Source organism: Bidens hawaiensis, unplaced genomic scaffold (genome assembly GCF_021521415.1).
Source record: "Bidens hawaiensis isolate Kalapana, Puna unplaced genomic scaffold, B.hawaiensis_p1.1 tig00030796_1, whole genome shotgun sequence".
Taxonomy (NCBI): domain Eukaryota; kingdom Viridiplantae; phylum Streptophyta; class Magnoliopsida; order Asterales; family Asteraceae; genus Bidens; species Bidens hawaiensis.
The window spans coordinates 190,087-215,400 of NW_027495150.1; the positions used below are offsets into that span (position 1 = coordinate 190,087).

A 25,314-nucleotide genomic window follows, 5' to 3' on the forward strand; every position below is an offset into this window, starting at 1 on the left:
GAACACTAAATAGTAAGTTTCTAGAATTGGTAGATGTGCTTAAAAGACGTAAGGTTCAGATAGCATGCCTGCAGGAGACTAAGTGGAAAGGGCATAGAGGGGTCGGGTTTAATGGGTATAAGTTGTGGTACTCGGGGTACGACGGAGCTAGGAATGAACTAAACTATGTCCAAATGAACCAAAGTTGAATGAGATATCGATGCTGGAAGATATGTTGGTGAACAACTAAAATGGTAATAAAATTGAAAGAAATGATTCAAGTTTTGTCACTTGTCCCGCATAGGTGGACAGACAAAACTTCAAGTGGTTTATATGGAGGAGCATGCTTTTTATATTATTTTCTTTAAGTGGAGACACAAGTTGTGACTTTAAAGGCTTTGAGGCACCTTAACTCGCAAAAGCGCGCGCACGACATGTGGGGCACGATGTGGCACTGTACGCTCACTTTACTTTTTGCATAATCGGGGTTATATTGGGGTGATATAGATATTTGCGTCGTTGTTCCGAGGTTCCAGAAGTGGTCCATACGGGCGAGACAGGCCTAGGCACATGGACAAGCGGGTCTTGGCATGACTAGAGCAAATGACACAGACTGGCATGCCGAGATGTGAACAAATGGCGCACATGTAGCTTGAAAATGGAGGGCTGAGGCTTGACTGATCCAGGTAGTGAAGCTCGGCCTTGTATATTGTTTTCCTTAAGTTGACACACAAGTTGACTCTAAAGGCTTTGAAGCACCCTAACTCGCAAAAGTGCACACATGACATGTGGGTGAGGCACAATGTGGCACTTGTACGTGCATTTTACACTTCGAATAACCGGGGTTTTGTTATAGATATTTTTGGCGCTGTTCCAAAGTTTCGAAAGTAGTCCATACGAGTGAGACAGACCTGGTCACATGAACAAGCAGGTCTTGGCCAAGGTCGGCCATAAGGTGTGGCTGGGTGGTTGATGGCCACATGCCTGACACCCCGTCAGGCCCAATTTATTTTATTTTTTTAAAATTATATGTATTTTTTTTAAAAAAAATATGTATATTTAGTGTTTAAACTCAATTACATAACCACTAGCTTGGTATAGTGGCAAAGGAGTATTACTCCCAATTAAAAATTTATGGCTTCTAGTCTCATTTGAGACATGCTTAATTCTATTTTAATTTATACAAAATTTTTTACACAACCTAAATTATAACTAAGTCCATATCAAAATTAAAATGCTTAAACCCAACAAAATACTCCTTTTGTTTAAGGCCTAAAAAAAATTTCGCCTCCGCCTAAAAAGTTTTTTGCTTCCTCGGAGCCGGCCTTGGTCTTGGCGTGACTAGGACAAATGGCACATACTGACATGCCGAGGTGTGGACAAATGGTGTGTGGCTAGGAAATGGAGGGTTGGGGCTTGACTAATCCAAGTGTGTGACGCTCAGCCTAGGCGATCTCGACCAGTGCATTACGCACACATCTCATTCGTGGATGGTGCGCCAACCCAACCTCTCGTAATCAGTTCTAGTCCAGTTCTCCACAGACACGGTGCCTATTGATGTGTTAATACCTAATTATTACCAATGAACTCGTGAATGAATATGATAGTTTTGTTTGATCACTCAAATACTTTTTATTGCAATTAAATTCTCATTTTATTACGAAATTAATGTGCAATTTGTGGTTATAGATAAAACAATCCAACACATTTATAGATAGTACTGTTCTTCCGTAGAATTAGAGAACTCTCCAATTATATGTATCTTTTATATTCTTTTACTAGGTTAGATCCCGTGTTAAACACGGATGAAAATATATAAAACTTTATATATACATATATATGTATGTGTTATACATTTTAATGAATTGTAAATGCAGATAATCTAACATTATTAATATAATGTATCACATTGTTGTTTTAATTAAAAAAATCCAACATACAAAGAAAAATAGAGATGAGTAATAATTTAAAACATATTTCTAACTTATACCGTGAAATAAAAAAAGAACATATTAATTAAAACTCATCATGTACTGAAATCATATGTTGTACGCTATGAATCATAAACATGTAAATGTTGTAACATAAGTTGTGTGCTATAAAAACTATTTTTATTGAAATTATAAAACATATAAGTACACAATATAAAGAATGTTACAAATATGAATATAACAATGAGATATAACAATTATAATTTTAATTAAACCGTTTAATAAATCAACAATAAAATCCAAACTTCGTGACTTAAACCACCATTGCAATCGAAACATCCATGCATCCAGTCCAAACGTTCATAAATAATTTCCCAAAATCCAAAAAAAAAATAGCAAAGTGTCAAAATTTTAGAAAATAATGAAGACAATTAATAGCCTTTCTACTCAATAAATGGTGATTATAACGATTTACTTTGAAACATTCTCTAATTTATGAGTTAATGTTTAAAATTAAATTGTTTATTCGGCGGATAAATTATTTATAGAAATTGTATATTTGAGATCCTATGTGGATAACCTAGTTAAATTACATGTGAAAAGGATATGTTGCTTTAATAGTATAGTAAGATATATATATTTTTGTTCGCAATAAAACCAAGAACACCAATAAGCCGGGCGTTATTACGGGTGTGAGAGTCATCTCTTGCATTACATATACTATTTCGGTTGTTGTACTTTCAGAGATAGACATGTTCTTCTAAGAAGATGTGCAAAATTTGTTTTAAGCACCTGTGTTGAACATCAATGCTTATTTCATCAAGTCTGATCCAAATAATCAACAATCAACACCATTTGAACTTCGATTTGATAATTTGACTTTCTGTTTGAAGTTGACTTTGACTAACATAGACCAAAACCTCTTGTTCTTCTCAAATTCTTCATAAAATAATCAACCTTTTTTTCACCAAATCGTTTGTTTAACGTCTCAAACGGATGATTGCGGAATGAAAATCCGTTAATCAAGAGCAATTACCCGCTTTGATACCAATTGTAAAGCCTAATCAATCCTTTATAAACATATTTCACTTGATGCATTATTGAGATGGATGTATGTATGAAACATTAAATAACCAGAAATTATATGTAAGACGATATAATTGAATGTTATGACACTAACTGAATGATTACAAGATAATGCATACACACATACATACATTTGAGTCCCACACCACCAAGGTGTGCCCCCTTGGTGGCCTCTCATATAGTAAACCCAATACTGTACATTGTATGTGCGAAAACTTCATCCTTTCGAGAAACTGCTTCGTATGCGAAAACTCCTTTGTAGTTTTCACACCTGACCATTATCTTGTAGTTCTCTCATAAAACAAATTAGCTTGTAGTTTTCACACAGATCTGGGTTTTGGCTTTGAAAGAGTATTTTCCGAGTTTTCACTTTTCACTTAATATCGAAATATATCCACATATTTAAATCATAGTAAAGAAGCTCAATCTTAGAGCGACTAATCTTTAACTCTTTCCTCTATAAAAAGCTCTCGCTCCTCCACTAGCCTGGTGTAAAAACTAAAAAGTAATGGGTATAATAAACATGCGTTTCTTTAACTTAAAAAAATGTTTAAATTCTATCGTCTATCGTATAAACAAACAAATTTTACAGACAATAACTTATAGTTTTATTTTTTATCGACGAAACAGATAATGTCACAATAATGCATGTTTCATATTTGTCGCGACTTCTTGATTGCTAATTCACATGTTCCTTTATTGGTTTAATAAATATTGCCAATAACATGTGGTATCTTTTCTTGAAAAGTTGCTTGATTTTTATGTGAAATTATCAAATATAATCTTTTTTATCTCCAACTTTATAACATATGTATGCTCAGGTGCTTTTTATTAAACTGAATTACATGTGCCTTTTGGACTGTTCCGTTTGGAAGCTTTGGCTAAGGTTGAACCTTCAGTTTCTTTAAATTGAGTCACGTTTGCTCTCAATTTTTTACTTTTATTTTCAAAACTGAATTATAAACATCTTGTTTCATCAATGTTACAATATTAGTTATGTGATAATAGTTAGAAAACTAAAAAGAAAATAATTAGCTTAACAAAACTGATAGTAGATTAAACTGAAGTTTGATTGTTCAAGTTCCTAGGGTTAACTCGAGCATTTTATGGCGCGTTTGTTTCACATAATGGAACGGAATTAGAATTGGAATTTACATAGGATTTTGAATCGGAAAGAATTGGATTTGGAATTTGTCGGAAGGAATTGAAATCCAATTAATCCATTCTTGATGTGTTCATTTGATAAATGAATTGTAATATATCACAACCAATATCACCGCATCTCTAGCCAACCCCACCACCTTCAGGTAGGGGTGGCAAATGAGGTGGGTTGGGTCGAACGGATCATGAGTCGAAACAGGTTTGGGTCGTAATGAAATTGGGTCAGAACGAGCCAATTAAAAAAATAGTTGTTTTGGTTTGGGTCAGAATGGGTTTTGTTTTTTTTAACGAGGATAACGGCGGAAAAATTTTAGTTTTTTTTAGATTTTTTGTTTTTATTTGTATTTTGCGTTATGATTTTTTATTTTTTGAATTTTTTAGGGGTATTCTATTAAGATAAAAAATCCCTCAAAAAATTATTCAAAAATAATAATAAAAAATTTATAACTCAAAATATAAAAAAAGTAAAAAAAAACTAAAATGTATTATTCGTTGTCCTTGTAAAAAAAAAACTCAAGAAATGAGTCGAACCTAACTGACCCGGGGCGACCGAATGCAAACCGACCCGGGGCGTCGAACCGGGCGAGAACTGACTTGGGGCTTCGTACCGGGCGCGAACCGACCCGGAGCGTCGAACTGAACGCAAACACACTCGAAGCGCCGATCTATCAAAGATTCCTATGAATTACTTGAATTCCTCCACATTTTGGAAATATTTGGAACTCCTTTATTTAAAGAAATTTGAAGAAAATGAATTCCAATTCCAATTCTTTGACAACCGAACACACCAAAATGAAATTAAGATTCCAATTTTAAGAAACCGAACACGCTATGTCATAGGACTTCAATTCCAATTTCTTTAAATTCTCATGAAATCTGTGAAACGAACGCGTCCTAAATATTATATTTATGAACTACTCAATTATGAGTTAATAAGAAGACACCAATTGGTTGTGCGCTTAAATTTTGATTGAACATACTTTGATCAAAATCGAGAATATTGGTTTACGTACCTATTTTTAATACATATTTTTTCTATTATATCATAGGCTTGATGGACTCCGCATGAGAAAAGCCACCGTTATCATTGATGGAACACTTGATATGAAGATTATTGTTCTAAGAACTGTTTTATTTATTTATTTTTTTGGTAACTATCGTTTCTGTTTCTATCTACGAAGGACTAGAATGTTAGAATTAGAGGTGCACAAAGCGGTTAAAAATTCAAAATCGGTTTAGATTGAAACCGGTTCGATTTGGTCAACAAAAGTCAAAACCGTTATGATCGGTTTTGGTTCGGGTTTTGACTGATTTACGCCCGGTTTTGGCTGTTTAACCGGTTTGGAACTGATTTTTGTGGAAAAAATTACAAACTGGTTCCGAGCATACGGTTTAAATCAGTTCCAAACCGGTGTCTGCACAATCGGTTTCAAACCGATTTTTGGGTCGGTTCGGTTAACCGGTTTATCTGCCCATCTCTAGTTGGAATGCTATTTCTGTTTATGAAGCGCTAGATTGGAATATTAATTGTATTGGAATGGTACATTAACAAAATTCTACGAAGTCAGATAATTAGATATTTGTTTTAATATTAAAATCCAAATGTAAAATTTCTTATATCATATCTGATCCAGATACTAAAACAAACTATACGAAATGTTCGGATATTCTAATGTGAACATCCCTGAAGAGATATGTTGAGGGAGATATAATTGTGTAATAAAGGACTAGCATAAATTGCCTTGTAACACATAAAAATTGCCATTTACGTTTCACAACTAAACTAAAATCATGCGGTTGTATAGCGCTGGACATGAAAACAAAAATCATTCAATTTACCATAGGACTATAGTGCGAATTTACATATTAGATTATAAACACTTTCCTTGACAACACTAATTTTTATTATAATTAACTTTTGCGCATCTACATAAAAGCTTTCAATTGATTTTGCGTTTTGAAAAAGGGCACACATTTACCATCCCCAACTGAATGCCGTACCTTTGTAAGAGCTCCACAATGTCTTTCCTTAACCCGGATAGATGTGGCATTTTCATTCAACAAACTTTCACAGTTCATGAGTTCACCAACTAAACATCTCTAGGCTGCCCTTAACCAATTACTAAGCTATCTACATCGTACTATTCATCACATGTTACTCTTCAAACATAACTGCCCGTTACACCTCCACGCACTGATAGGGGAGGCCTTGGGGAGGGGTGATGCGGGCGCTCGGTCGGGGCAATTTTTTCCGGGGGCATAAAAAATTTAAAAAAATCTTGATATAATATATATTTGGATATACCCGAAAACTTATAAGCCAAATGCCGTGATATACTTATTCTAATACCATGATTTTGCTAATTGTTATGTTTATTACTATAACTTCAATCTTCACTTAAAAAAAGTTAGTTTACATTATTTAATTCATTAAGGCCTAAGGAGCATATTTTTTCTGGTTTGGCGGGGTCAAATGAATTCTCAGGGCCACCACCACTCACCGATTCTGATTAGAAAAGTGACAAGTAGGCCTATCAAAACACAACCGGGCCGGTCAATTGTTTTTCTTGGCTCTAACTCGATATCTATGAGCTCCAAACTCCAACCCACCTTAGCCGGGTCTATTGCTTTTCTTGGCTCTAACTCGATATCTATGAGCTCCAAACTCCAACTCACCTCAGCTCATTCTTTTACCGAAGCCGAGTTTCGAACGATTGCATTCACCACCACTGAAATAAAGTGGCTAATAACATTTAGGACTGTAAACGAACCAAACGAATACGAACAAGACCTTGATCATGTTCGTTCGTTAAGGAAATAATTTGTTCACGAGCGGTTCACGAACACTTACCGAACGAGATTTTATGTTCGTGTTCGTTTATTAAGGAAATGAATGTGTTTATGAACGGTTCACGAACACAAATAAAATCGACAAAGCCTAGAAATTGAGAATGATATATTCATCAACGTGAATAATGAAAGTCTATAAACAAATCGAACGAACATGAACAAGGGTATGTTAATGTTCGCTCATTTAACTTTAAACGAACACGAATGCTTAATTGAACGAATATTTAAGTTTTTGTTCGTTTATTTAATAAACGAACACTTGTATTCGTTTATGTTCGTTTAACTTAATTGAACAAAGATAAACAAACATAAATGAACAAATGTAAATGAACACAAACAAATATAAATGAATACAAATTAACAAATACAAAACTTTTAAGTAGATAACTTATCCGAAAAATTATTTAATTATTTTCTATTAACACATAAACGAACATAAATAAACAAACATAAACAAACGTTCATGAACATAGATGAACGAACGGAACATGTGTTCATGTTCGTTCATTTAATTAAACAAACACAAATTGTTTCTTCGTGTTCGTTCGTTTATTAAAAAAACGAACATAAACGAACTTCCCGCCGAACGATTCACGAACAGTTCACCGAACATTCGGTTCGTTTACAGGGCTAATAACATTGTTATTAATGCATGAATTTGGTTATTAGTCCATTTTCACGTCAACAATCTATCGTGACAACTGTCTTTACGGCTAACCCTCTTTTTTAATTCTAGAATGAAGCATCCTACATTGGATTTCCACTTCATACAGAAAAAAGGTTCAAGAGGGGTCTTTACGGGTCACTCATATTACAGGTGATGATCAAACTGTAGATGCTCTTACCAACCACTGCTCAAACAACAGCCTCGTCTTCTTCTATCCAAGATTGGTCTGATCCACGATCGTCCATCTTGCAAGGTCATATTAGAGTTTGCTATTCAAAAGGGTGTTGCGACGCAGCTTGTCGTTTGCCCGCCACTTTATTGTAATCATTTTGAGTAATGAAACACAAGTATATATAATAGTTCCGACGAAAAAGAAAATTAGAGATGAACCTGATTCCCGCGAAACTACTCAAAAACATTAGAATTGATTTTTGTAAACTTGTATAGAAGTTATTTTGTTTCCTCATTTGTTGTAGTTAGTTCCTTACACTCGAATATGCGACCTCACTTCATGAACTGTTGTTGCATTAATTGAATTATTGTTTACCTAGAATATAGCCCGTGTAATACACGGGTGACTAAAAAAATAAAATAAAAAAGTTAAATTTAATAATATTACCTTGCCATCACAAAAGCATATTAAAATATATTTATATGTCTAAAAATATGTTTAATATAACATATTTTTATCTTATGGATTCATAATAACATACCTTATGAAAGAATGATTTTGTTTTAATAGTATAAATAGGTAGATTAACATTAAATAGCTTATTAGGTGTAAATTATAATTTTGAAAATTATTGAGTTAGAATCTTATGTGGATAGCTTAATTAAAGGCCATGTGAAAACTTTATGTTACTTTAATATATTAGTTAGATTAGATTAGCATATTCATTTTTTATGTTATTTGGAATCATGAACATCCATTAACTTCCTCAACGTATCTTCCCTATTTTTTGTTTTATTAACATGTATATATACTTTTTGTTTTATGAAATCACCATGTTTGTATACGTGTGACCGTTTTAATAATCCAGTTAGCTTTTCTTTCCAGAAAATGCCCAATTTTAAGTGCTGCTTTTTAGTGCTCGAAGAGTGAACCGACCATGTTCATTAATATCCGGCACATTTACTTATGCTCATAGTTTATATGTGATTCCTATAAATTATTGTTAGTCGAAACAATTCAAATAAATAGGCAACGTGGGACATGAGACAGTTCGGAGAATATAACTTAAGACAGAGATAAATCAAACTAACTCATGTTATCGGATTGGTGGATCTGCAAATGACATTATATACATTATTTTTACATTGCCATGCACAAGTTTTCTATTGCCATGCATTTATGGTCTATCATTCACACAATACCCAAATGTTATATAAATCCACCTCTCTATAATTCATTATTCACACATCCAAGCCAGTGACTACGAATATTGGCAATATGATCGATCAAGTTGCATCAAACCCGATAACCTCTGCTCCCTCTTCACAACATCATGACTCTCCACCTTTATCTCTATCACCAGATCACCTCGCGACCACAAAACCAAAAACCAGGCACGAGATAACGTTTTCAACCATCCCGTGCAATGGTTCACCTGACAGACTGATGACGAGCGTGCCCCCTAGTGGGGCTAGGACACCCACGACTACGAATATCAAGTCAAGAAATATAACACCAAAGTTTTTGACACCTTTGACCAGTTTTTCCAAAACAGCTCTTCATCTCACCAAGTTGGACCCAACCGAGGCATGGCTGCCTATTACTGAATCAAGAAATGGGAATGCTTATTATGCTGCTTTTCATACACTTTGTGCTGGGATTGGGATTTGAAGAGGTAGGTCCCAGCAGAGCCCAGTTGGACCCGCAAGACTCACCTTGAAGAGAGACGTCTGCGCAGAAACCAACTGGATCCGCAGGACCCACCATGCTCAGAGACGTGACGTCCTTACGCGCAGTACGCAAGCTGTTCCCGCAGGAAATGCCTCCCAATGGTGAAGTACTCTGCCTGTTCCCGCAGTTGCGGATACAAGCCATTAGGGAAGGCCACCCGCGCAGCAAGGCTACACGCACAAGGCACTTAGCTCTCAATAATTCAGTTGTCACCTGAAGAAATGAGCAAAGCCGGGAGCAATCCCGCACAAAGGCGGGAGGGGGAATACTCCCGCCCAAATAAGCCAGTCCGTACGATACGGGAAGATCTTTTGTACTGTACCTGACGAGGTATGGGCAAAAGATCTGACCAAAGATACGACAGCTCATTGACAACAGTATGGCGAGCAGCATGCTCTTGTACTGTATGTCACTATTAGCCGCTGCCTACTCACCAACTCCTGTCATACCACGTGCATAGCCGGCAGTTGGTGGAAAAGGAATAGTACACAGCAGGCCTGGTCACTGTCAGCCGCTGCCTACCCACCAACTACCAGAATGGCACGTGCGTAGGCCGCAGTTGGTAGAACAGGAATACTATTCAGCCGGCTACACCTTCTTGGAAACCTACCTTCGGCTATAAATACCCCAAATGGTATGATCATCTCATCTTATCATCATATACTATCTCATATTACATATTATACCTGATATCCGCTCTAGCAATCTCTTAATATACATTTATATTCAAGAGCAATCTAGTCTGATTCTCACGCCGGAGGGTGGTCACAAGGAGGAACCCCCCCTTCTCAGTGACGAGCTCACGGTGTCTGTTTTGCAGGTTATCAGAAGAACCATCTTTGCCGGGTCTAACCCCTCGTGGGAAACATCTATTTAACCCCCAGGTTATCCGTAATCTGCCCGGGGTCCGATTAGTGTTTCTTCATTGGCGCCATCCGTGCATAAAAGCTAGAACTTCATTTCTTTTCAGTTTTTTCAAACTTCTGGAAAGATGGTTAAAGAAACTCCAGTAACCACAACCCCAGCAACTGGGGGGAATACCGGCGACTACACAGTTTTTACGAACACTACCCCGGTTACCCAAGCCGGGGCAAGTGCAGTAAATTTTACGAACACTACCCCAGTTACCCAAGCTGGGGCAAGTGCAGTAAACAACCATCCCCTAGGATTCAATAGTACCCAGGCGGAAAGACAACAGACGAGATTCCCCCGCCAAACATTTGAACAAGTTAAAGCGTGGGCGGAGGCACGTCAGAAGGAATTCCAAGCTGAGTTGGACGAACGCTTGCGTTCCGTCCAACAGGCTGACGAATTCGGAGAGTACTGGGACAATGATTCGGAGGAATCCGATAGTGACGCAAACCCTAGTCATAAGGCGAAAGGGAAGCGTAAGGAAACGGACTCCCAACCGAGAAGGCATTTTGAAGAAACCTTCAAACCAGAAAACACAGGTGGAAATCCACGAGACTTCTCGAAAACATTCACACCAACTGCTGCAAAGGCGGGAACGTCCAAATTTGCAAGGGATATTGCGGAAGCAATCGTCCCGAAAAGTGCCAAACAGATGTCCAACATCGGCACTTACGATGGTATATCTGATCCAGACGATCATTTGAACAGGTTCATAACGGGGGCAACCGTCAGTAGTTGGACGGAACCTACGTGGTGTTACATGTTCCAAATGACGCTTGTTGGGGCAGCTAGAGCGTGGTTCGATCGTCTACCGGTCCACCACATCTACGATTGGGAAGACTTCCAGCAGAAGTTTAGCCAACACTTCAGCCAACAAAGAAAGTATACCGAAGAGCAATGGACAATCCTCAAATGCATTCGAGAGGAAGATGAATCTTTGCCAAACTTCATCACTCGCTTCAACTCAAAGAAGCTAAGTCTGGGTAATATCAGCGAAGATCTTGTTCGCGCTGCTTTCATCCAAGGCGCGAACGACCCAGAGCTCATCCGCACCTTAACGGGTAAAGATGGCATGCCATCCACATGGGATGCCATCATGACAGCAGCAAAACGCTTTGCGGAAACGGAGAAGCAACTGGGTAGAGATCTCCCCCAGAGCACAAACCTCTACACCCAGAAAACAAGAGAAGACAACGTCCTTACCGCCCGACTAAACAAAAAGCGAAAGCTAGACATTTGGCAGTCAAGGGTAAACTTTGACACCTCATCCGGCTTGCAACATCGGTTAGGCGGAAGGGATAACGTACAGTCGAAACAGAACTCCAGATGGACGCCACTCACCAAAAGCGTCACCGAGATATTCGCCACTGAGGAGCTCCCATGGCCAAAGGCTCCAATAATCCGACATCGTCCCAATGCTGATCGGAGCAAATACTGTGACTTACACAGGACAAAAGGCCACAACACTGAAGAATGCACAGACGTAAAGGACATGGTCGAAGCATTTGTCAGAGATGGGACGCTCGCGCACCTCGTGGCGCAATGAACGCTGAGTAGGCTGATGCGTGTAGAACCCCAGTTGGGGAAAACACGAATAAAATTGCAGCTTCAATGTTGGAGACTACATACTGCGTAAACAACGAGACCCCGAACCAGGTGCATATCGGCTCGATGGCACTCCTATCCCAACAACATGGAAGGGAGCTCAATTACACAGTTTGCATGTAGATCAATTCCAAATTTGTAAAGAAAAGGCCCAGAGCCACTTCTAATGGAAATGATTCTCCTTAGAACATCGACGCTGATGATTTTACATTTATACTTTATGAACTTTCCACACGGATATGCCGGTCTTCACCGCATACATACGTGTGAAAGTCGTTGCGTGGGGAAGGCGGCAAAACCCGCATAAACCCAAAAAACTGCAACCTTCACGCAGGTCAGTTAAAGGTAAAGTTCAGTCATCCCACTAAATGAAAGTGTCGGTCTATCCGCAAGAATCATGATAGAGGAAACTGCACTAACCTATTAACAACCGCGCGTCGAACGGTTAATTTATTCAACACGGATATGCCGGTTTTCACCGCATAATTACGTGGAAAGTCGTTGCGTGGGGAAGGCGGCAAAACCCGCATAAACCCAAAAAACGGCAAACCTTCACGCAGGTCAGTCATAGGTAAACTTTGGTCATCCAACTAAATGAAAGTGCCGGTCCTAACCGCACAAATCATGAGAGGAAACCGAACCTATTGACAACCGCGCATCGAACGGTTAACTTATTCAAAACACTTAGAAATTTCTAAAAAGATGAGGAAAACCTCCACGCAGGTCAGATGTAGGTAAAGTTTAGCCACCCTACTAAGTGCAAGTGACGGTCCTACCCGCACAATCACGAAAGAGGAAGCAAAACTTCAACCTATTATCTACCACGTTCAAAGGTTAACTTATCCTAAACACTTAGAAATTTCTAAAAAGATGAGGAAAACCTCCACGCAGGTCAGATGTAGGTAAAGTTTAGCCATCCTACTAAGTGCAAGTGACGGTCTTACCCGCACAATCACGAAAGAGGAAGCAAAACTTCAACCTATTATCTACCACGTTCAAAGGTTAACTTATCCTAAACACTTAGAAATTTCTAAAAAGATGAGGAAAACTTCCATGCAGGTCAGATATAGGTAAAGTTTAGCCATCCTGCTAAGTGCAAGTGACGGTCTTATCCGCACAATCATGAAAGAGGACGCAAAACTTTAACTTATTATCTACCACGTTGAAACTAAAGAAATTGCCAAGTTAAGTCAGAATATGCGTGAAACAAACAAGGCAAAGGATTGGCAAATAATCTTTATTCCATCGAAATTCAATTATTACAAAGATTGCTGGGTACATACCCGCATACAAAAGAAGCTATACAAAAATAAAAATCTACTCTAATGGTGGAAAGGGATCTTCAAGATCAAGCCTCAGGACCACTACCACTTGGACCCGCACCATCCGTAGAGTGTGGCGGTCCAAGGAAAGCTTTAAGGATAGCTAGCCCATCATCAGCAGCGGCAACTTCGTTTACCTTCTCCACCACCGGATGCGGGAAGGCAGCATACTGATTCACTGCTTGGTCGTATACAGCTTCAGTATCTACATCAAATAAAGGGAAGTTGGAAGGCGGGATGCCTTTCTCAACGAACCCTAGACCAAGCAGGAAGCCGGCCTTTTCCCCATCCTCATGAGAAGCGTTGAGGGCTGCGCTCATAGCATCGTCATAAGACGTCTCCGTGAAGACCCGATGCACAACCTACAAAAAGAAAAAAAAAATACAAGTATCAAAACCTTTTCTATTTACAAAGAAAAGCGTGAAGACATGAAGCTAAACATACCTGAGACAACGCTTCTCGAAGAAGCCATTCCTTGGCAACCAGAGCCTCCTGTAGGGCAGCTTGAGCTTCGTTACGGGCGCGTTCGGCTTCACTTTTGTTGAGGTTGGCAAGCAACACTTCTTTAGCCGCAGCCTCTTCGACGCCCTTTAGCTTTCGCTCAGTGTGGTCAAGCACCCCCCTCTGGTCCAGGATCTCTTGGAGCTTCTTCGCGTCCTCCATCGCCAAGGCATCATGAGCCTGTTGGAGCGCCTCTAATTTAGCTTTAAGTTCCTCATTCTCGAGGCGTAGAGGCTCAGCAACAGCTTCAGCCTTGGTGGCCCTTTCAGTTGCGTTCCTAGCAGTTTCCTTAGCCAGCCGAAGCTGTTCGTTAACAGCTTGGGCAGCCTTGGAACGGGCCTCGAGACGGGCCTGAACCTCAACTTCAAGGGCCTTGAACGCCTTCTCCTTCTCCGCAGCCGCGGCGGAGAGCCTCCTATTCTCCTCCCGGACAGCCCGCGAATGAGCTACTTCTTGAATGCGAGCTGCTTTTAACTTGTCGTTTTCACGACAAAGCAGCTCGACGCGCGGCTGCATCCGAGCCAGGAGAACCCGAAGCTCATTGGTTAGCCTACCCTCCTGGTAGCTAGCCATGGCTTCCCCCAACGCACCACTGGGAGCTGCGTGACGAGCTCACTCCACGCACTCCACAGGTGTGCGAAGGGTTGTTCCTCGGCGGATGTTCCATCGCGGAACATACACTTCATTGGAATCTGACACTGCAAAAAACAAAAAGCAGTTAGGAAAAGATGATATATAGAAAAAAAAGAAAAAAAAAAATAGGCCAAAGAACCCTACGCACCTGTAGGGTCAATAACAGGCCGATAGCCGCCAAACCCATCACCTGAACCCAAGGGAAATCCGTCCAAGAGGTCAGGTAGATGGGAAGGAGGCAGAGGTTGGCGGGAAGCCCCATGCATACCTGAAGGATCGGCCGTCGTTTCCGATGACGGAGGAGGCATGGTGAAGGCCGCCGCGGTCGCCGCTGCGGAGTCCGCAGCAGAAGTAACCACCGGCTCAGTGAAAGATGCGGTAAATATGGCACTGACAGCCGGCGGTGATGTCACCACAGCTGGAACAGTTGGCTCAACGGAGTGAGCAACTGAACCAGCGGAAGCAGGCGTAGGCGCAGCCGCCTTGGTCGTCGCCTCAGGTAGGCTGACCAAACCTACCGTCATGGGCGGGGAGGTACTCCTCCACGCTCCACCCTGGAATGCGTCAACATCCACGCCTGCACAAAGAAGATGAGTATTAATGATGGAAAGCTATGAAGTTAAAAATAAAGTTTGTACTTACGGGTTTTCTTGAGCCTAAAAGTGCGGACAGGCGGGGATGAACCCGATGGAGCCGGCCTCTTCACGCCGCTCACCGTTGTCATCCTGGGCTCTCCGAAGGTGACAGTCGTCGCAGCCTCCGGAGCAGTGGTCTTATCACCACCGGGGTTCCCCGCCACCTCCTCGCTCTCGGCCTCTGAGTCAGACCGAGGCACCGGATCGGCAGTGGAGGCCACCTTCTTCTTCCCCTTCCCGCCGGCAGCCTTCTTCTTCCGCACCAACGGAGGACCATCTGCGGATTCCTCATCAGAACATAAGATTAGAGGAATGCCAGCAGAGGTTTCAGCATTGAGGGGTCGAGGGTTGAATAACGCCTTACCTGGCCGCCTGGCGCTCAGGGTCTCGTGGCCTAGCGGGTAGACCTCCACGAACCGATCCGCCGTTTGTTCAAGGATGGGCAACTCGTTCTCATCTAGAGCACGAGTACCCATCCGAGTGGGACCATCAGCCTCCTGCGGATACAGGAGCGACTGCAAGTCGTTCCCCTCTGAAATAAACAAGAAAAGCAGTTAGAAGACAAACCTATATAAACAAAGTAAACAGAGCATACCGTAAGGAACAGAGTTCAAACCGTATTCGAGGACGATCGGGATCTTTTGCGCATCCGCATCCTTCCATACCCGGCTCATCCCGAGCATCACCATCCCGGACTCCGCAAAGCGGTAAACCGGAGATTGGACTCGGGATATCTTCGAGAACCATTCCGCCTCCTGGTAGTTGGAGGCGTGAAGGCTGGGAAGTGCTTGCCCATTCTTGAACTTCATGGCAAGGGGGATGGCGCGAGCGGTGATGAAAAAGAACTCCCGCTTCCACGAACGAAGACTGCGCTCGGTTGCGCAAATCTTCAAACCCTTGATCCGGGTTATCAGGGTATACCACCCCTGGATGCACCTCCAAGAGTAGAAGGTCATCAGGCGGTCGACGAAGGGCTCAATGCCCAGAATCCGGCACACCCACTCGAAGTGGCGAATCTTCGCGATCGCCATCGGGTGCACCTCGGTCAGGTGTACACCGTGCCTCTCCAGGACACGGTACACAAACTTTGTCAAAGGGAACCTAAGATTCCCATAGACAAAGAATGCAGCATATACCCCGATCTTGCCTCTGGGGGGCATCATACACCGTCTGATGAGGTTCAGGAAACTCAGGCTCGAGAGACTCGAGCATGAACTTCCTGACGATGTACTGATATAGATCGACAGGCAGAGCACACTGGCACTCGCCAGCAGTACTCTTGTCATCGGCGTACACCCCAGCCTCCTGGGCTGTAGCTTCGAGATCGTGAGAAGACATCTTGCAGATGAAAGAAGAAAACGATTTCAAGAGAATGCTCGACTGAAAAGGTGAGTATTCGCCGGAAATCGTTTTGAAGATGAAGAGAAAAGTGAAAGTGTGGACTACAAAGAACCCTCTCCCCCTTTATATACTAATCGCAATTAATGCGATGAATTTAATGCGGAAGAGAGAGAAATCGAAGGTGCAATGAAACTATGACACGCGGCAAAAAGCAAGCTGGCGACAGCTGTTGAAAGGACGCGTACCATTAATGTCGCGGCCACGCGCCCGAAAAATCGCGCCCACGCGCCTGAAAAAGCGTCTGGAATGACCAGGTACTGTCACGTCACCATAACTTCCTGCACGTCCTGACACAGTCAGAAAAAACCGTCGCACGACGTTTCAGCAGTTTGGACTGTTCTTATCCTTTCACCAACTCTTCGAATTTCAAAAAAATAAAAAAATTCAAAAAGATTCAAAAGTAAGCGGGAAAATACCCCTTACCTTGGCAACCAAGTAACCATAAGACAGGTGCGGGTACAGTGTTAAGGCAAAACCCTTCACATACTTAGCACCTGCAGGGAATTGAAGCCAAGAATACCTCGGCAACCAAGTAACTATAAGACGGGTGCGGGTACGGTATTAAGGCAAAACCCTTCACATACTTAGCACCCGCAGGGAATTGACGCCAGGAATACCTTGGAAGTAAAGTAACCGTAAGACGAGTGCGGGTACAGTGTCAAGGCAAAACCCTTCACATACCTAGCGCTCCGCAGGGAATTGAAACCAAGAAGGATCTTCTGGGCAATGCTTGCGGAAACGTGAATAACATCTCCGCATAGCGGGAACGTCGAGAACTACATTGTTTGAAGCTCCAGGATGGAATTGGTGGTTTTAACATAATTGATCACTATGTTCAAAACTACCAAAACCTCATGGAGAATCCACACAAGTGGGACTCAACGCTCCTGACTTGCGAGGAGGTTACAGACCTACCCGCATCATACCCAAAGATCAAGCAGGAAAGTCGGGAATTTCTGCAACTGACAAGGACTTCCGCGGGAAGAATCCCCATGGAAAACCTTAAAACTAAACCCTTTTCAAAACCCTTTGCTTAAGTCCAAAAGTTCACCTCACTTTATTAAACATTCATGAGAAGAACATTGGACTGGGGGGACTTGAAGAGGTAGGTCCCAGCAGAGCCCAGTTGGACCCGCAAGACTCACCTTGAAGAGAGACGTCTGCGCAGAAACCAACTGGATCCGCAGGACCTACCATGCTCAGAGACGTGACGTCCTTACGCGCAGTACGCAAGCTGTTCCCGCAGGAAATGCCTCCCAATGGTGAAGTACTCTGCCTGTTCCCGCAGTTGCGGATACAAGCCATCAGGGAAGGCCACCCGCGCAGCAAGGCTACACGCATAAGGCACTTAGCTCTCAATAATTCAGTTGTCACCTGAAGAAATGAGCAAAGCCGGGAGCAATCCCGCACAAAGGCGGGAGGGGGAATACTCCCGCCCAAATAAGCCAGTCCGTACGATACGGGAAGATTTCTGTACTGTACCTGACGAGGTATGGGCAAAAGATCTGACCAAAGATACGACAGCTCATTGACAACAGTATGGCGAGCAGCATGCTCTTGTACTGTATGTCACTATTAGCCGCTGCCTACTCACCAACTCCTGTCATACCACGTGCATAGCCGGCAGTTGGTGGAAAAGGAATAGTACACAGCAGGCCTGGTCACTGTCAGCCGCTGCCTACCCACCAACTACCAGCATGGCACGTGCGTAGGCCGCAGTTGGTAGAACAGGAATACTATTCAGCCGGCTACACCTTCTTGGAAACCTACCTTCGGCTATAAATACCCCAAATGGTATGATCATATACTATCTCATATTACATATTATACCTGATATCCGCTCTAGCAATCTCTTAATATACATTTATATTCAAGAGCAATCTAGTCTGATTCTCACTTCGGAGGGTGGTCACAAGGAGGAACCCCCCCTTCTCAGTGACGAGCTCACGGTGTCTGTTTTGCAGGTTATCAGAAGAACCATCTTTGCGGGTCTAACCCCTCGTGGGAAACATCTATTTAACCCCCAGGTTATCCGTAATCTGCCCGGGGTCCGATTAGTGTTTCTTCATGATTCAAGCCCTTATTCTTCCTGTTGCTTTCACCATTCTTGGCTGGTAATTTACTCAACTTCCATTTCTTTGTTACAATTTTTTTCACATCGTACTCTAACTCTACACAATAAAAAGAAAAGGCACGCCTAGCTAGTGCAGGAGCCTCCCGCATGTGTGAGTCCGACACTTTTTAAATTGTGTTATTAGAAAATAAGCTTGTCATTTTATAAATACCTTTCATATCTTATCAATATATATACTAGTTATATAAGTTTGAAAATTTTGATAAGTGGATAGAAACGTTTCTTTGGCGGGAATAAGGAGTGTTTTTAAAACCGTATTTGCAATTGAATCAGACATATCGGTTGGCTGATCAGATCGGCAAGAACGGATTTATCGCTAATGCATTGATCAAAAAGTATATATATGTACTTGGGATTAATAAGCATATATACAGTACACGTCGAAACTTATTTTGTTGTCTTCGAAAATTATTAATTTAACCTGTTTATATTTGTTGCCTAATTAACCCTTTTACATATCTCTTTATATATTTAAAGTTTGTTGTTATGACAGGGCTTGGGGTGTCATAACCTTAACATCGGCTTTCATATGGCAACTTTACACTTTATATTTGCTCGTAAATCTTCATGAATCACCTGAAGGAGGAGTGCATTATAGTAGGTACATGCAACTTGCTAAGGCAGCCTTTGGTAAGCATATATTTTACCCAATTTTAATGAGACAATAACAATAAGTGGTGGATTCTCCTAAGTTATCATGGCCTGAATTCAGTATATGCACAAAACGTAAAATAAATTTTATAACGTACATATCAACATAATCTTATAAAAGTTATGTACAAACATAGGATTGCACGAGTTAATAAGTTACATTACGTTACATCACACTTTTGTAAGGTTATTGAAAGATATCAAAATATATCATATCAAAACCAAAAACAATAAAAATGAATGCATGAAATGCAAAATAAACAAAAATAATTACAGTAGTTTAATTACATAAAATTAAAATTATGGGTTAAAAACGAAATATCAACCGTGTCTAAAGCTCTTTTTTGTATTAGTGATGAAATATCTAAAAGGATATATGCATGTGTTTTATTGGTTCGATTTTTTACAATACCGGTACTTGATATTGTTTTCAATGGGAAAAAACGAGTTTATTTATAATAGTTTTGTTACGCTAAAGTTGTGTGATGTAACTCAAACAATAAAATCGTATTTTAAATTTATTGAAACCAATAAAACTAATATCAATATCGGTTTCAATAATACCGATACAATGTTTGTTTTGGGGGTGCCGTTTGCCATGATAAAAGAATGATAGACACTCCATGCATGTAGCCTATACCAAAAAAGACCCTATTTCGAATAAAACTTCACTTTTAACAAAATTTATATTGAAATGTTGAAAAAACAAAATCAATTATAAGTGTTTATTTAGTTTTTCTTAAGAAATTAAATTGCGTAGTATTAACAGGTGAAATTGAAACTTTTAAAAAAACAGAAAAGAAGAAAATAACAAACATTTATATACTGATATGCATCCTACACAAACTAATGTTGTGAGATGATATAACTATTCATTAGCTGATAAGATTAGCATTTTTGTTGTCTACCAAAAAAGAGAACACACTTTTCGAAATCATATCTGGTTATAAAGTATTGCACTTCTATACGAGAATATTTCTATTATTTTGATTTGCTATTCTAATTAAGATTCCTTGAAAAGTAAAAGAAGATGCTTGAAACATAAAGTATTACAACAACATTTAATTAACACAACCATTTTAATACATGCAACATAAAGTATAATCTTTACATTAATTAAGACCATTTTACCTTAATTAGAGTATCTAACGACTAAACACATAATGTCATGTGTAGGTGTAAAGTTAGGAAGATTTCTGGCGAAATTTTTAATCGTCTACTTATCAATAGGTACATGTATTGCCTCTATAATAATTGGAGCATCAACATCGAAGATATTCTTCCAAGTTGTATGTGCGGGACACGGCTGCAACGCCGAGAAGCTGACTGTGGTTGAATGGTACATAGTTTTCACTTGTGGTGTGGTAATCCTCGCTCAACTGCCGAATCTGAACTCCATTGCCGGCATCTCACTAGTCGGGGCCTTCAGTGCCCTCGGATATTGTACAACAATTTGGGCAGTATCGGTGGCTAAAGACAGACTCCCAAATGTTTCATATAATCCTGTCAGAGTTGGAAGTAGAACCACTAGGTTTTTCGATGTCCTAAATGCCCTTGGTATCATTGCGTTTACATTTAGAGGAAATAATCTTGTATTGGAGATTCAGGTAAAGAGCTTATTCTTCATCATCTTTATTTTATTTTATTAATTATGCCAAAGAGGGTCATAGGTTATTTGGCAGTTAATAATTAATTTAAATTATTACGAGATGTTATATCAAAATAAATATTCCAAAATATTAAACTAATAGTTCATTTTACTTAATAGTATGTTTTAACTTGCAGTTATATAATACTATATTTAATTTAACATTGCAATATAATAACTTACAGAGCTACATCGAGAACAAAAAGTAATATGGATATTTTTTAAAAATTAGTTTTTGGCCGTTCTTATTTGACGGGCTCAATACTAACACGCGAGTTAATTACAAAAAAAGTTTTTCATCTTTAAAAATTTTTAGTAAACGACAAACTAATAAAAGGTATGATTACGTTAAAATGTTTGATGTTTTCTTTTTATTAAAGAAGTATAAAGTGTATGTTTTAAGATTTTATAATGAATTTAAACATGCAAGTGGGTTATAGTTTGATCCCCCTTAGCTCCTTTATTCTTTGTGTAATGGTTAATAAGCTCAAAACATGATTTCAGTTATTATATTCAATCTTCTTATTTAACGTTTTTTAGTTTTTCGTTCTTCACATGTTGACATGTGTTTTTATTCTTTTTATATTACTTTCTTAATATATATTATGTATAATAATAATAATAGTTGTATATTAGCAACCATCAAGAGATTCAACAAAAATGCACCCATTCCCTTATCAAACATACAAAAATATGGAAATAATACATAACAGGTTACTACTAAATTAAAAACAAAATTTTGTTTGCAACAATAGTGCACCCTTCCACTATTTTATTATATGTTGATTAAAAATATTCTAATTTAATACAGTTGTTAATGTTATATGGTATAATTGTTAGATAATTTTTAAAGATTTTAATTAAAAATAACTGTTATAATAATATAACAGTAATATTAATAAAAATACCTTAAAATAATAAAAATAACAGTAACAATAGCAGTAACAACAATAATAATATTATAATAATAATAGTTATAATCAAGTGTAATAAAGATCAAAGGAAAAGTTGGGTATGCATAGTACTTGCAAAAAAGAATGCTAGAAAGTTTAAGCATTCCCTAGAAGGGTATATCGAATTGGATTTTAATAATATCAATTTAATGTATTTGTCCGATAATATTTTTAACTTAAAAAATAGCTGTCAGCGGTCTCAACTTAAAACTCTCACTAATCGAGGTAATTGGATATAAATTGCCTTGTAAATAAATTACAGCGGTCTCAACTTAAAAATAGCTGTCATGAATACGTATACCAATATTCATGTTTTAATTGGATATAAATTGCCTTGTAAATAAATTACAGGCAACGATGCCTTCAAGTAAAGTTAACCCATCACGATTACCAATGTGGAAGGGTATCAAAGTTTCATACACACTTGTAGCAATGTGTTTGTTCCCACTTGCAATTGGAGGCTACTGGGCATATGGCCACTTGGTAAGTTCTATAATGCTTCAGTATTATACTATTATATATGAAAGACAACGGATAACAAGATGCAGTCTATTATTCTCAAAACATGCATCGTTTGTTTAGTTGTTACACTTGTACATTACTAAAAGCGACTGCATGGGATTGGCTTTGACGGTCACTTACCCTTAACTTAAACTGGTTTCAAGATCATTTACTAGGTTATTGGCTTACTTTTATTTTATCTCTTAACTTGTTTTCAAAAGTTACAACCGAATTATCTTTTACTTATCATCTTGTAGCTAATTGACCGCAATGCTGGCAACCCTTTCTGTTGGTCGCATATTTCGTTCCACTTTACCAGTTTCTCTAGTAATGGTATATATGAACAAACGCTAGCACGCTTTGGCTGGTGAATTTCGTCACCACAATCCAATGATATGTCGTCGCAATAGGCTAAATTTGTTGTAGTGGGATTTTGTTTATGTGAGCTAGTATAAAACGTGAACTTAAATACATAGCGAAGGAAAATATAAACAAATTATCAAAATATAATGCTGGGACAATATGTACAAATGATGTATACAAAACTATCACATTGTTAATTGACAGATTCCACCGAGTGGGATGTTGACTGCACTATTCGTGTACCACTCACAAGACGTGTCGAAATCAGTCCTGGCCTTTACAAGCTTACTTGTGATCATCAACGCTTTAAGCTCATTTCAAATTTATGCGATGCCAACATTCGACGAGATGGAGTCTATATATGTCAGAAAGTTCAAAAGGGCTTGCACATGGTGGCAAAGGATGGCCATGAGAACATTGTTTGGATTCGGTTGTTTCTTTCTAGCCGTGGCAATCCCATTTCTAGCCAATCTAGCTGGTTTGGTTGGTGGCATTGCTTTGCCGGTAACAATAGCATATCCATGCTTCATGTGGATAAGGATCAAGAAACCTAAGGTCTATAGCCCAAGTTGGTGGCTAAATTGGATGCTTGGAATTGTTGGAATGATGTTAAGTGCTCTCTTAATTTCAGCTGGAATTTATGTCGTTATTCATGACGGCGTTAAGTTTAATTTTTTCAAGCCTGTGTGATGTCAAGGGAATGAGAGTTTCCATAGACCAAATTTTACTTTGGATCAACTCTATTTAGCGAATTTGCATGTTTTTATTTGTGTGTGGATGTGAGAGGGTTTAATATCGAAGTTTGTAACTTTTTTTACAATTCTTTTTGTTTGAAGTGAAATACTTGAAGCTTTTGCATGTTCAAAATGTGGTTTTTAATTTAGCACAAAAAAAATCATTTTAAATGAAGGAGTCAAAATTTCCTTTAAACGGTATGGCAGTGCAACCATGATGGTTAAACCGTCGATTCATTTATACAAATGTGAAGTTGACAACATGGTTTCGTTAAAGACAACAGGATATTAACATGTGGTGAGACTCGGTTGGTTGAAAATCTAGTCACGAATAATGACTACTAACTTGGCACAGGGTTTAGGGTGGACAATTTTAGGAGAGAGGATTCTCAGGCTTAGTGTTGCTGGTTGCATGGAGCTGCATTGGGAGCTTTACCGCCCATGTACACCATGACGGGACAACATTTGGAGGGCGGCGTGAGTAGATATGGCATTTGGTTAACGAGGCAATATAGGAGGAAGGTGGGTTCAGCTGTTCTCTCTCTCAAACACACACACACACATATATATATACTTTGCCAATATATATATGTGGAGAGGATCAAGAGAGAACTAGAGAGCTAATAAAGAAATATTTTTAATTTAATTAAAAAATATTTTTGAATTTTTGTTTTTGCCATTATTCTTATATTTTGTTACCATTCACTCGAAAAAAATAAAAAAACTAAAATAATAATAATAAAAAACTTGTTGTAGTGCACATATGCAATACATCGACTTTTTTTATTGCATATGTGCACTAATGTGTATTTTGATATGTGCAATAGTGTTGAATAGCATATATGTAATTTTTGTATTGTATTACTGCAATAATGCTATATTATATCCCTAAATACAAAAAAATCAATATAATGCATATGTGCATTAGTGTTGGATTACGTATATGCGATAGTGTGTTTTGAGTACAATTATTAGTGTTGTATTTGCATATATTCAATAGTGTATAATGTACAATGCAATTATGTTGTAATATACGTAATTATATGCAATAAAACACTATTGTATATATGTAATACACATTAGTGCACATATGCATTACATTGACGGGTTTTTTTTTTAAGAACAATATCATCTTATTAGAAGGATAAAAGGAAAAAAATCGCAAAAATTTAAAAAAAAATTAAAAATAATTTTTATTATTTTCTAGTTCTCTCTTTAAGATGAGTTCTCTCTAGATCCCACCCCTATATATATGTATATACACACACACATATGGTAAAGAGGGTTTAACCCACAATGAGGTTTTATTAAGGATAGCTTTAAGTAATCGTTCCTATGTGGCGGCGGCGTGGACTCGTGGAGTGACGATAAAGCCTCTCCACCACATACAGTCTAATGAACAAATTGTTGACTTTAACAGATCAAATGCATATTTAAAGTCATTTTCCGTTTATCAAATAACTTATCAGTCAAATGTAACGGTTAAGGAATTATATATAGGGAATTCGATGTAGAACAAATAGGTCGATTTTTTGGTATAATAGAAATCATGTATTTATTTTAACCTCTTATTTTGTTCAAGTGATTTTGCATCTTGAACAGTTTAGTCCAACATCTTCATAAATTTCCGGAACGTATTATTATGTTCATAAGATATATTCAAATGAAGAGACAACACGGGACAGGAGAGAGTGACAAGGATATCTAAAGATAAATTAAACCAACTCATATTAGCGAATTGGTT

General features: G+C 38.9%; 1 pseudogene across 1 annotated transcript; it reads left to right on the forward strand.

The window, feature by feature from the left end:
• The first annotated feature begins 9,108 nt into the window (after window positions 1–9,108).
• LOC143581053 (lysine histidine transporter-like 8) lies at window positions 9,109–23,671 on the forward strand (annotated as a pseudogene). Its single transcript, XR_013143766.1, has 6 exons — window positions 9,109–9,521; window positions 18,664–18,700; window positions 19,214–19,350; window positions 20,548–20,978; window positions 22,324–22,455; window positions 23,041–23,671. The product of XR_013143766.1 is annotated as a lysine histidine transporter-like 8 (transcript).
• The last annotated feature ends 1,643 nt before the right edge of the window (window positions 23,672–25,314 follow it).